We start from the raw sequence: 11,814 nt of genomic DNA, 5'->3' as shown, positions 1-11,814 counted from the left end.
GTATATAGTGATATATATATAGTGATGTATATAGTGGTGTATATAGTGATGTATGTTTTGATGTATATAGTGATATATATAGTGATATATATATATATAGTGATGTATATAGTGATGTATATAGTGGTGTATATAGTGATGTATATAGTGATGTATATAGTTGTGTATATAGTGATGTATATAGTGATGTATATAGTGATGTATATAGTGGTGTATATAGTGGTGTATATAGTGATGTATATAGTGGTGTATATAGTGGTGTATATAGTGATGTATATAGTGATGTATATAGTGGTGTATATAGTGATGTACGTTTTGATGTATATAGTGGTGTATATATTGGTGTATATATTGGTGTATATAGTGATGTGTATAGTGGTGTATATAGTGGTGTATATAGTGATGTATATAGTGATGTATATAGTGGTGTATATAGTGATGTATATAGTGATGTATATAGTGATGTATATAGTGGTGTATATAGTGGTGTATATAGTGGTGTATATAGTGATGTATGTTTTGATGTATATAGTGATGTATATAGTGATGTACATAATGGTGTATATAGTGGTGTATATAGTGATATATATATAGTGATGTATATAGTGGTGTATATAGTGATGTATATAGTGATGTATATAGTGATGTATATAGTGGTGTACATAGTGGTGTATATAGTGATGTATATAGTGGTGTATATAGTGATGTATATAGTGATGTATATAGTGATGTATATAGTGATGTACGTTTTGATGTATATAGTGGTGTATATATTGGTGTATATATTGGTGTATATATTGGTGTATATAGTGATGTATGTTTTGATGTATATAGTGGTGTATATAGTGGTGTATATAGTGGTGTATATAGTGATGTGTATAGTGGTGTATATAGTGGTGTATATAGTGATGTATATAGTGATGTATATAGTGGTGTATATAGTGGTGTATATAGTGATGTATATAGTGGTGTATATAGTGGTGTATATAGTGGTGTATATAGTGATGTATATAGTGGTGTATATAGTGATGTATATAGTGGTGTATATAGTGGTGTATATAGTGGTGTATATAGTGGTGTATATAGTGGTGTACATAGTGGTGTATATAGTGGTGTATATAGTGGGGTATATAGTGATGTATATAATGATGTATATAGTGATGTATATAGTGATGTATATAGTGGTGTATATAGTGATGTATATAGTGATGTATGTTTTGATGTATATAGTGGTGTATATAGTGGTGTGCATAGTGGTGTATATAGTGGTGTACATAGTGGTGTATATAGTGGTGTATATAGTGGTGTATATAGTGGTGTATATAGTGGTGTATATAGTGATGTATGTTTTGATGTATATAGTGGTGTAAATAGTGGTGTATATAGTGGTGTATATAGTGGTGTACATAGTGGTGTATATAGTGGTGTATATAGTGGTGTATATAGTGGTGTACATAGTGGTGTATATAGTGGTGTATATAGTGGGGTATATAGTGATGTATATAATGATGTATATAGTGATGTATATAGTGATGTATATAGTGGTGTATATAGTGGTGTTTATAGTGATGTATATAGTGATGTATATATTGGTGTATATAGTGATGTATATAGTGATGTATATTGTGGTGTATATAGTGGTGTATATAGTGATGTATATAGTGGTGTATATAGTGATGTATATAGTGATATATATATAGTGATGTATGTTTTGATGTATATAGTGGTGTATATAGTGATGTATATAGTGGTGTATATAGTGATGTATATAGTGATATATATATAGTGATGTATGTTTTGATGTATATAGTGGTGTATATAGTGATGTATATAGTGGTGTATATAGTGATGTATATAGTGATATATATAGTGATGTATGTTTTGATGTATATAGTGGTGTAAATAGTGGTGTATATAGTGATGTATATAGTGGTGTATATAGTGGTGTATATAGTGATGTATATAGTGATGTATATAGTGGTGTATATAGTGGTGTATATAGTGGTGTATATAGTGGTGTATATAATGATGTATATAGTGGTGTGTATAGTGATGTATATAGTGATATATATAGTGATGTATGTTTTGATGTATATAGTGGTGTATATAGTGATGTATACAGTGATGTATATAGTGCAATTTGTATATAGTGCCATAGTGCTATTTTTGTATGTATATAAACTCAGCAAAAAAGAAACGTCCTCTCACTGTCAACTGCGTTTATTTTCAGCAAACTTAACATGTGTAAATATTTGTATCAACATAACAAGATTCAACAACTGAGACATAAACTGAACAAGTTCCACAGACGTGACTAACAGCATACTTCATACTTCATAAAAAATAAAGATTTCCACTGCATCAGGGATAGTACTACCTCCTGTTATGTAGTGTTCTGTGGGGGGATAATACCTCCTGTTATGTAGTGTTCTGTGGGGGGATAATACCTCCTGTTATGTAGTGTTCTGTGGGGGGACGGCCAATCAGATAATACCTCCTGTTATGTAGTGTTCTGTGGGGGGATAATACCTCCTGTTATGTAGTGTTCTGTGGGGGGATAATACCTCCTGTTATGTAGTGTTCTGTGGGGGGATAATACCTCCTGTTATGTAGTGTTCTGTGGGGGGATAATACCTCCTGTTATGTAGTGTTCTGTGGGGGGATAATACCTCCTGTTATGTAGTGTTCTGTGGGGGGATAATACCTCCTGTTATGTAGTGTTCTGTGGGGGGATAATACCTCCTGTTATGTAGTGTTCTGTGGGGGGATAATACCTCCTGTTATGTAGTGTTCTGTGGGGGGATAATACCTCCTGTTATGTAGTGTTCTGTGGGCGGACGGCCAATCAGATAATACCTCCTGTTATGTAGTGTTCTGTGGGGGGATAATACCTCCTGTTATGTAGTGTTCTGTGGGGGGATAATACCTCCTGTTATGTAGTGTTCTGTGGGGGGATAATACCTCCTGTTATGTAGTGTTCTGTGGGCGGACGGCCAATCAGATAATACCTCCTGTTATGTAGTGTTCTGTGGGCGGACGGCCAATCAGATAATACCTCCTGTTATGTAGTGTTCTGTGGGCGGACGGCCAATCAGATAATACCTCCTGTTATGTAGTGTTCTGTGGGCGGACGGCCAATCAGATAATACCTCCTGTTATGTAGTGTTCTGTGGGCGGACGGCCAATCAGATAATACCTCCTGTTATGTAGTGTTCTGTGGGGGGATAATACCTCCTGTTATGTAGTGTTCTGTGGGGGGATAATACCTCCTGTTATGTAGTGTTCTGTGGGGGGATAATACCTCCTGTTATGTAGTGTTCTGTGGGCGGACGGCCAATCAGATAATACCTCCTGTTATGTAGTGTTCTGTGGGCGGACGGCCAATCAGATAATACCTCCTGTTATGTAGTGTTCTGTGGGCGGACGGCCAATCAGATAATACCTCCTGTTATGTAGTGTTCTGTGGGCGGACGGCCAATCAGATAATACCTCCTGTTATGTAGTGTTCTGTGGGAGGATAATACCTCCTGTTATGTAGTGTTCTGTGGGCGGACGGCCAATCAGATAATACCTCCTGTTATGTAGTGTTCTGTGGGAGGATAATACCTCCTGTTATGTAGTGTTCTGTGGGAGGACGGCCAATCAGATAATACCTCCTGTTATGTAGTGTTCTGTGGGCGGACGGCCAATCAGATAATACCTCCTGGTATGTAGTGTTCTGTGGGCGGACGGCCAATCAGATAATACCTCCTGTTATGTAGTGTTCTGTGGGCGGATAATACCTCCTGTTATGTAGTGTTCTGTGGGCGGACGGCCAATCAGATAATACCTCCTGTTATGTAGTGTTCTGTGGGAGGACGGCCAATCAGATAATACCTCCTGTTATGTAGTGTTCTGTGGGCGGACGGCCAATCAGATAATACCTCCTGTTATGTAGTGTTCTGTGGGGGGACGGCCAATCAGATAATACCTCCTGTTATGTAGTGTTCTGTGGGAGGACGGCCAATCAGATAATACCTCCTGTTATGAAGTGTTCTGTGGGCGGACGGCCATCAGAGGAAGGCCCAAATTGTCAAAGACTCCAGTCACCCAAGTCATAGACTGTTCTCTTTCTTACATCACGGCAAGTTGTACCAGAGCGCCAAGTCTTGGTCCAAAGGCTCCTTTACAGCTTCTACCCCCAATCCATAAGACTAGTGAACAATTAATCATATGGCCACCCGGACTATTTGTATTGACACCCCCTCCCTTTTTTTACACTGCTGCTACTCGCTGTTTATTATCTATGCATAGTCACTTTACCCCTACCTACATGTTCAAATGACCTCAACTAACCTGTAACACCGCACATTGATTTGGTACCGGCACCCCCTGTATATTGTCCCATTACTGTTATTTATTGTGTTACTTTATAAACTCAGCAAAAAAAGAAAGGTCCTCTCACTGTCAACTGCGTTTATTTTCAGTCTCAAACTTAACATGTAAATATTTGTATGAACACAACAAGATTCAACAACTGAGACATAAACTGAACAAGTTCCACAGACATGTGACTAACAAAAATTGAATAATGTGTCCCTGAACAAAGGGGGGGTCAAAATCAAAAGTAACAGTCAGTATCTGGTGTGGACACCAGCTGCATTAAGTACTGCAGTGCATCTCCTCCTCATGGACTGCACCAGATTTGCATGTTCTTGCTGTGAGATGTTACCACACTCTTCCACCAAGGCACCTGCAAGTTCCCGGAAATTTCTGGGGGAATGGCCCTAGCCCTCACCCTCCGATCCAACAGGTCCCAGACGTGCTCAATAGGATTGAGATCCAGGCTCTTCGCTGGCAATGGCAGAACACTGACATTCCTGTCTTGCCATAAATCACACACAGAATGAGCAGTATGGCTCGTGGCATTGTCATACTGGAGGGTCATGTCAGGATGAGCCTGCAGGAAGGGTACCACATGAGGGAGGAGGATGTCTTCCCTGTAACGCACAGCATTGAGATTGCCTGCAATGACAACAAGCTCAGTCCGATGATGCTGTGATACACCGCCCCAGACCATGACAGACCCTCCACCTCCAAATCGATCCCGCTCCAGAGTACAGGCCTCTGTGTAACGCTCATTTCTTTGACGATAAATGCGAATCCGACCATCACCCCTGGTGAGACAAAACCGCAACTCGTCAGTGAAGAGCACTTTTTGCCTGTCCTGTATGGTCCAGTGTTGGAGGAATTAAATAATTCCTCTAATGTACTCATTAATTAAAATCAATCTGTCTATTTATAAGAATTTGTAAGATACTTATTACCATAAAATAGACAGGATACAGTCTTATTAAAATTAGATAATAGTATTTATTCTCGCAGCACGCTACCATTTGACCATAACCAACAGTTTATATACAAGATATGACGTCATAGGTTACAGAATAAATCTCCCCGTCCTGGCCAATATAAAATAGGTTCAAAAGTTCATTCCAACTTCCCAACGCACACACATGACACACAATATAATCTATTCTCCTGAAGGCTCACTATAATTTATTACCACTTTAGCAGACAACTCAAGATAATGGAAGACCTAAAAAGTTACTCACTAAACATCTCAGGGCTAAGTTGGGTCAGTTCAACCATAGTTTAACGACCTTTCTGCTTATTTTATAACCCACAACACAAATCTCTTTTCACCAGGCGTGCAGAGTTCAATTAGTTATAGTTTTATCTAAATCTAGAAATTGTTTTAATTATTTATTAACAAAATTCCTAACAATCCAGCGACAGTGGGTTTGTGCCCACAGGCGACGTTGTTGCCGGTGATGTCTGGTGAGGACCTGCCTTACAACAGGCCTACAAGCCCTCAGTCCAGCCTCTCTCAGCCTATTGCGGACAGTCTAAGCACTAATGGAGGGATTGTGCATTCCTGGTGTAACTGGGTCGATTGTTGTTGCCATTCTGTACCTGTCCCGCAGGTGTGATGTTCGGATGTACCAATCCTGTGCAGGTGTTACACGTGGTCTGCCACTGCGAGGACGATCAGCTGTCCATCCTGTCTCCCTGTAGCTCTGTTTTAGGCGTCTCACAGTACAGACATTGCAATACATTGCCCTGGCCACATCTGCAGTCCTCATGCCTCTTTGCAGCATGCCTAAGGCACGTTCACGCAGATGAGCAGGGACCCTGGGCATCTTTCTTTTGGTGTTTTTCAGAGTCAGTAGAAAGACCTCTTTAGTGTCCTAAATTTTCATAACTGTGACCTTAATTGCCTACCGTCTGTAAGCTGTTGGTGTCTTAACGACCGTTCCACAGGTGCATGTTCATTAATTGTTTTTGGTTCATTGAACAAGCATGGGAAACAGTGTTTAAACCCTTTACAATGAAGATCTGTGAAGTTATTTGGATTTTTACGAATCATCTTTGAAAGACAGGGTCCTGAAAAAGGGACGTTTCTTTTTTTGCTGAGTTTATTCTTTGTTTGTTATTTATAAAAACATTACCATTTTATTTTATTTTATTTAGTCCTGCATGTTGAAGCTTGGAGCCCAATATTTTCACTGTACCCTGCAATCACAACTGCGACCCTGTACCTAGTGGCTAGAGCGTTGGACTAGTAACCAAAAGGTTGCTGGATCGATTCCTTGAGCTGACAATGTCAAAGTATTTTGTTCTGCCCCTGAGCAAGGCAGTTAACTCACTGTTCCCCGGGTGCTGTGGATTTTGATTAAGGCAGACCCCCCGCACCTCTCTGATTTGGTTTGAATGCAGAAGACACATTTCAGTTGTACAACAGACTTTACATATTACTATTAAACACTCTGAATCTCTGTACTGCAGTACATTCTCCCTGAGTTCCTCTAGGTGGTGCTATTAGTTAACGTTCATGTCTATTGCCTTAAGAGACAGTGTGGTGTTTGATGCACACTGACAACAACACATACCTGGAAGCTGTTGACACTGGAAATACCAATAACACAGTAATTTATTTACTTGTCCAAGACATCATCAAGGGTAACAGGCTGACCAAATGCCATCAATGTGTTTACCCAGTCACCATGGAGACACTCACCTCACCAACAGTACCACCATCATCACATCCTACATTTTTTAAAATTATAACCTTTATTTAACTAGGGAAGTCAGTTAAGAACAAATTCTTATTTACACTGAGGGCTGAACAATGGGTTAACAATGGGTTAACAATGCCTTGTTCAGGGGCAGAATGACAGACTTTTACCTTGTTGGATCGGGGATTTGATGCAGCAATCTCTTCGGTTACAGGCCCAACACTCTAACCACTAGGCTACCTGCCACCCCGTAAGCGACTGTGTCTCTGGGCTCTATTTTCGGGTGGTGATAAGGAGGCGCAAGTGGCAGATGCACATTAGTTTTGCCATTTCGTCATGTAAAAACTGGTGCACTGGCATTTTCCTAAAGCCAGGTTTGGCAATTTACCTGTCTAACATCAGCTGGCTTGCGCTGAGGTGGGAGGGGTGGAAATATTTGAGGTGTGTCCTTAAAAACGTGCACCTATAGAGTACCACAGGATGAGTCATAATACCCATAACACCTAGCTGTCAAACAAGGAAATGGTTCCAATGTTTTTTCCATCATTCATTTTCCCCACAGGGGATTTTAGAAAGATTTAAAATAAGGGATGTGTTTCGTATAGCATGTTTTTGGTTTTTGTTTCATTTCAGATGAAGAGGGAGCAGAGTCGACCCATCATTCAGGGCAAGATAGATAGGTAGATCCCCGCCTGTTTTGCATGTTATTTTGGCATTAATAAGTGTCACATAAGTTTGCAAACAATGTAAAAAAGAAATAGAAAATCATTGAGTTAATGAAGCTGTATACAAACTTGGTCTTTTTTTTGCTTTCATGACTTAAGGTAGCTACAAAATACAGGTGTTTCAGCCCAGCTCAGTGCTTTCTGTATTGGTGGGGCGTAGCGATTGGTAATGTTCTCTAGTTGCGCCGTGATTGGTTCAGTGTTCTGTCACTCATGGGGACACTACGTCGCTGCGAAATCTAAGAGTAGAGCTCAAAAATTCAAGCCCCTTGGATGCTGCCATAGAGTTACATTAGATGTGCCCATCCAAGAAGTCTCAAGGTCATTGGCCACAGATAAAATGAGGTCAAATCACGTTATATCTACCTTAGCCTTGACTTTCTAAATCTTAGCTAGCAGTCATTATCATGAATCAGGTCAACAATCTACTGCCAAATCCTTTTTAATCCTTGTCATATGAAGAGAAATTATAGATAAAACGTATCGGCGCTCATCGGCAATTGGACATAAACGTTACACAACAAGTTGGAAATCGCATAATCAACCATGAGTAGTTTGGAAGGAATCAGCTGCTAACTGCAAGCATTGCAAAGCAATCACTAGCCTGCTATTCAGTGGAGTGGGTGTGTGGTCCCAAGTCTGGGTTTAAGGGTTTCTTTTCCCAAGTTTTTAAAATTATAAACATTCAACATTGGCCATGCTGTCAATGCAGCATGATTTCTGCCGCGCTCAAATCAACTGTTGACTCGGAACTGGGAAATCTGACTTCAGTGAGTTCAAGTCAACTGGGAACTCGGGAAAAAACGAGCTCCGACTGGGAAAATAAGTTTTAAACGGTCATCCAACTCGGAGTTGTAAATTGTGAACTCATGCCTCTTTCTAGAGCTCCGACCTGAAGATCACTGACGTCATCATGATTCAACCTTGTTTTTTTCTCTGCAGAATTCCCAGTTGTATTGAAAGCTCCATAAATACAGAGAATGCCGGAGTTTGATGACAAAATTTGCCCTCGAAGGACTGCCGCACCACCTTCCTTATCAAGTGAGCACAGCACAACAAGGTGAGTCTATAAATGTCTTGTACGCTGCTGCATAAAATATGTAATATGCCAGGGAGATATGTATACTGTAGCTAAGAAAGTAATACTAGTTGTAGGTTGTGTAGTAAGCTGTTAGTAGCCTGTGTGCCTCACCCTAATAATTTGGTATATTTTCCCCTCATAATTTCACCTACTGTTCTGACTTGGTGGTGCACATATATCCTATAACCTGTTTTAGAGAAATGTAATCATCAAACATTGTAAGAGCTTTCATTGTCTGCTTATATGCCCCTTTTATTTATCCTACGGTTCTGACTTGGTGTACAGGGAGAACATTGTAAGAACGGCCCATGCTCTGAATTCTGTCGCTGTACATTTCAAATGTGCTGAACAAATAGTTATATTGACTACGTCTGTCCTAGCTCATTCATTAATGTCTTAATAGAAATTACGGATTGCCTCTTATCCGTTTATCGTCCCCTTATGCCATAGTTGGGACTCTGCTGTTGGGACAGCTTTATGTAGGCCCTAACAGTTTGTGGGCACAGTTTGTCACCGTTATAGTGCAATTAATGTATTGTTTTGTGTTGTGTGGTGGCTTTGCTGACATGCATCCCCAACATTTGTTTTTGTTTGTTTGACCCACAAAAGATTTTCATGCTAAAATCGCCACTGAGAGGGAGTTAGATCACTTGAAAGCAGCATGCAGACAGACCAGGGCCCATATTCACAAAGCATCTCAGATTAGGAGTACTGATTTAGGATCATTTTAGCCTTTCAGATCACAATGAATGATTCCATTGACAGCCGGTCCTAGTTGAGTTATTCCTACTCTGAAGACGCTTTGTGAATCCTGGCCCGGGAAGAAAGCGGTTGCCCAACACCTTGCACAGCAGTCTTTCACCACAGGACCCTTAGAGGTATTACAGTCAATGCCTATGAACTGACTATTCGTATGTGAATTTACAAATCAATGACCCAAACAAAAGGGTTGATTTGTTCAGCAAGATGTGCAGTGATGAAAGGTACATAATGCATCTATTTTAATCTCCCAATCAGACCACTTCATGCTGTGACATGGACTTGGATGGTGACAAATCATCTTCAAGCTTCCTGACTGAATACTGGGTTCTTCAGTGGTTCCAGAAGCAAGGTCCTTACCTGGGAGTACAGCACCAGTCTCTCTGTCTCACAGCCATTCTGTCAACATGTATAGTATATAACCACTGTAATTCATACAAACTGTTACGGACGCAAGCACAGATTTATATTCACTTTGCCCCATTCTTTAATGTTGTCTGGGATATATATATTTTAGATGAGATATCTGTATGATGTACATTAATGAAAATATATTCACTTTGTCCCATTCTTTAATGTTGTCTGGATATATATTTTAGGTACATTAATACAAATATATTCACTCTGGACATGAGACTTGCATTTCTTGTAAATCATTATCTCTGTATTTGTCTTGGTGTTTAAGTTATCCCAGAAAAATAATAAAGACCAACATGATAAACATGCTATGTAAAAGTTTTGTAATCTTACAATTTAAAATTATGAAAATTCGTTTTTTTGCATTTGGTCATCCCCAAAATGTGTCCGTTGAAGGTCTGTGGATAGGTGACAACCGTGTGGCAGGTTTGTTGATGTGCTGCTCTGGAGTTCCAATAACCCAGAAGACTCACCTGGGGACAGAGGGATGGACACATGTTAGATTTCATAAGTCTTGAAGACTTATTCCAGGGAGGAGAGAGCATGAGATGGAGTGAGTACAGTGAATCCTGTCTAACCATTGACCCTGGATAATATGCTGGCATCACGCAAGCAGACTGCCATAGTGGAGGAGGTTTAGGCAGCGAAGGAGGTTTACGCAGTGAAGGAGGTTTACACAGTGAAGGAGGTTTACACAGTGAAGAAGGTTTACACAGTGAAGGAGGTTTACGCAGTGAAGGAGGTTTACGCAGTGAAGGAGGTTTACGCAGTGAAGGAGGTTTACACAGTGAAGGAGGTTTACACAGTGAAGGAGGTTTACACAGTGAAGGAGGTTTACGCAGTGAAGGAAGTTTACACAGTGAAGGAGGTTTATGCAGTGAAGGAGATTTACACAGTGAGGGAGGTTTACACAGTGAAGGAGGTTTACTATTATGAGTGGAGCTTACGTCTCTGTGCTCTGGAGAGATCGCAGGTAGTGGGTCAGAAGGCTCTAGAGGTCCTTGGACCAGTCAGTCTGTAGCACCTGGAGAGAGATGGATAGAGGTAGTGGGTGTGCTTGAAAGAGACCTCTCACCCCTGACTGTTTAACTGCCTGACTGACTGAGCGGCTGACAGGCTGCATCATGTGAGTAATTCCTTGTAGCCACACTCACCTGCACTCACCTTTCCCCCAGTTAGACTGCCCGTATCTTGGTAGATCACACATATCACACATATTGGTAGATCACACATATATGCGCGCGCGCACGCGCGCACGCACGCACGCACGCACGCACGCACGCACGCACGCACGCACGCACGCACGCACGCACGCACGCACGCACGCACGCACGCACGCACGCACGCACGCACGCACGCACGCACGCACGCACGCACGCACACACACACACACACACACACACACACACACACACACACACTGTGTGACATGGGTCAGTAAAAGACAGCACAATAAAACAGCAGTCCAAATATGGTCATGAGATGATGCAGCGTTTAATAAACCTTATAAGGCTTCATACAGGGGTTCCATAACTTTTCCTGCACAGTGCACACAACCTCAAATTGACACTAGGAAATACAGGGGACACCATGTATGTGTTCATATTCACTCAACATATTTACTACTCAACATACTGTATTCACTCCACATACTGTTTTCACTCAACATATTTACTCAACATGTTTACTCAACATATTCACTCAACATATTTACTACTCAACATACTGTATTCACTCCACATACTGTTTTCACTCAACATATTCACTCAACATA

This window comes from Salvelinus namaycush, chromosome 18 (assembly GCF_016432855.1).
Source record: "Salvelinus namaycush isolate Seneca chromosome 18, SaNama_1.0, whole genome shotgun sequence".
NCBI classification, from domain to species: Eukaryota; Metazoa; Chordata; class Actinopteri; order Salmoniformes; family Salmonidae; genus Salvelinus; species Salvelinus namaycush.
The sequence above is the reverse complement of the archived record's forward strand: the minus strand, read 5'-3'. Positions refer to the sequence as shown.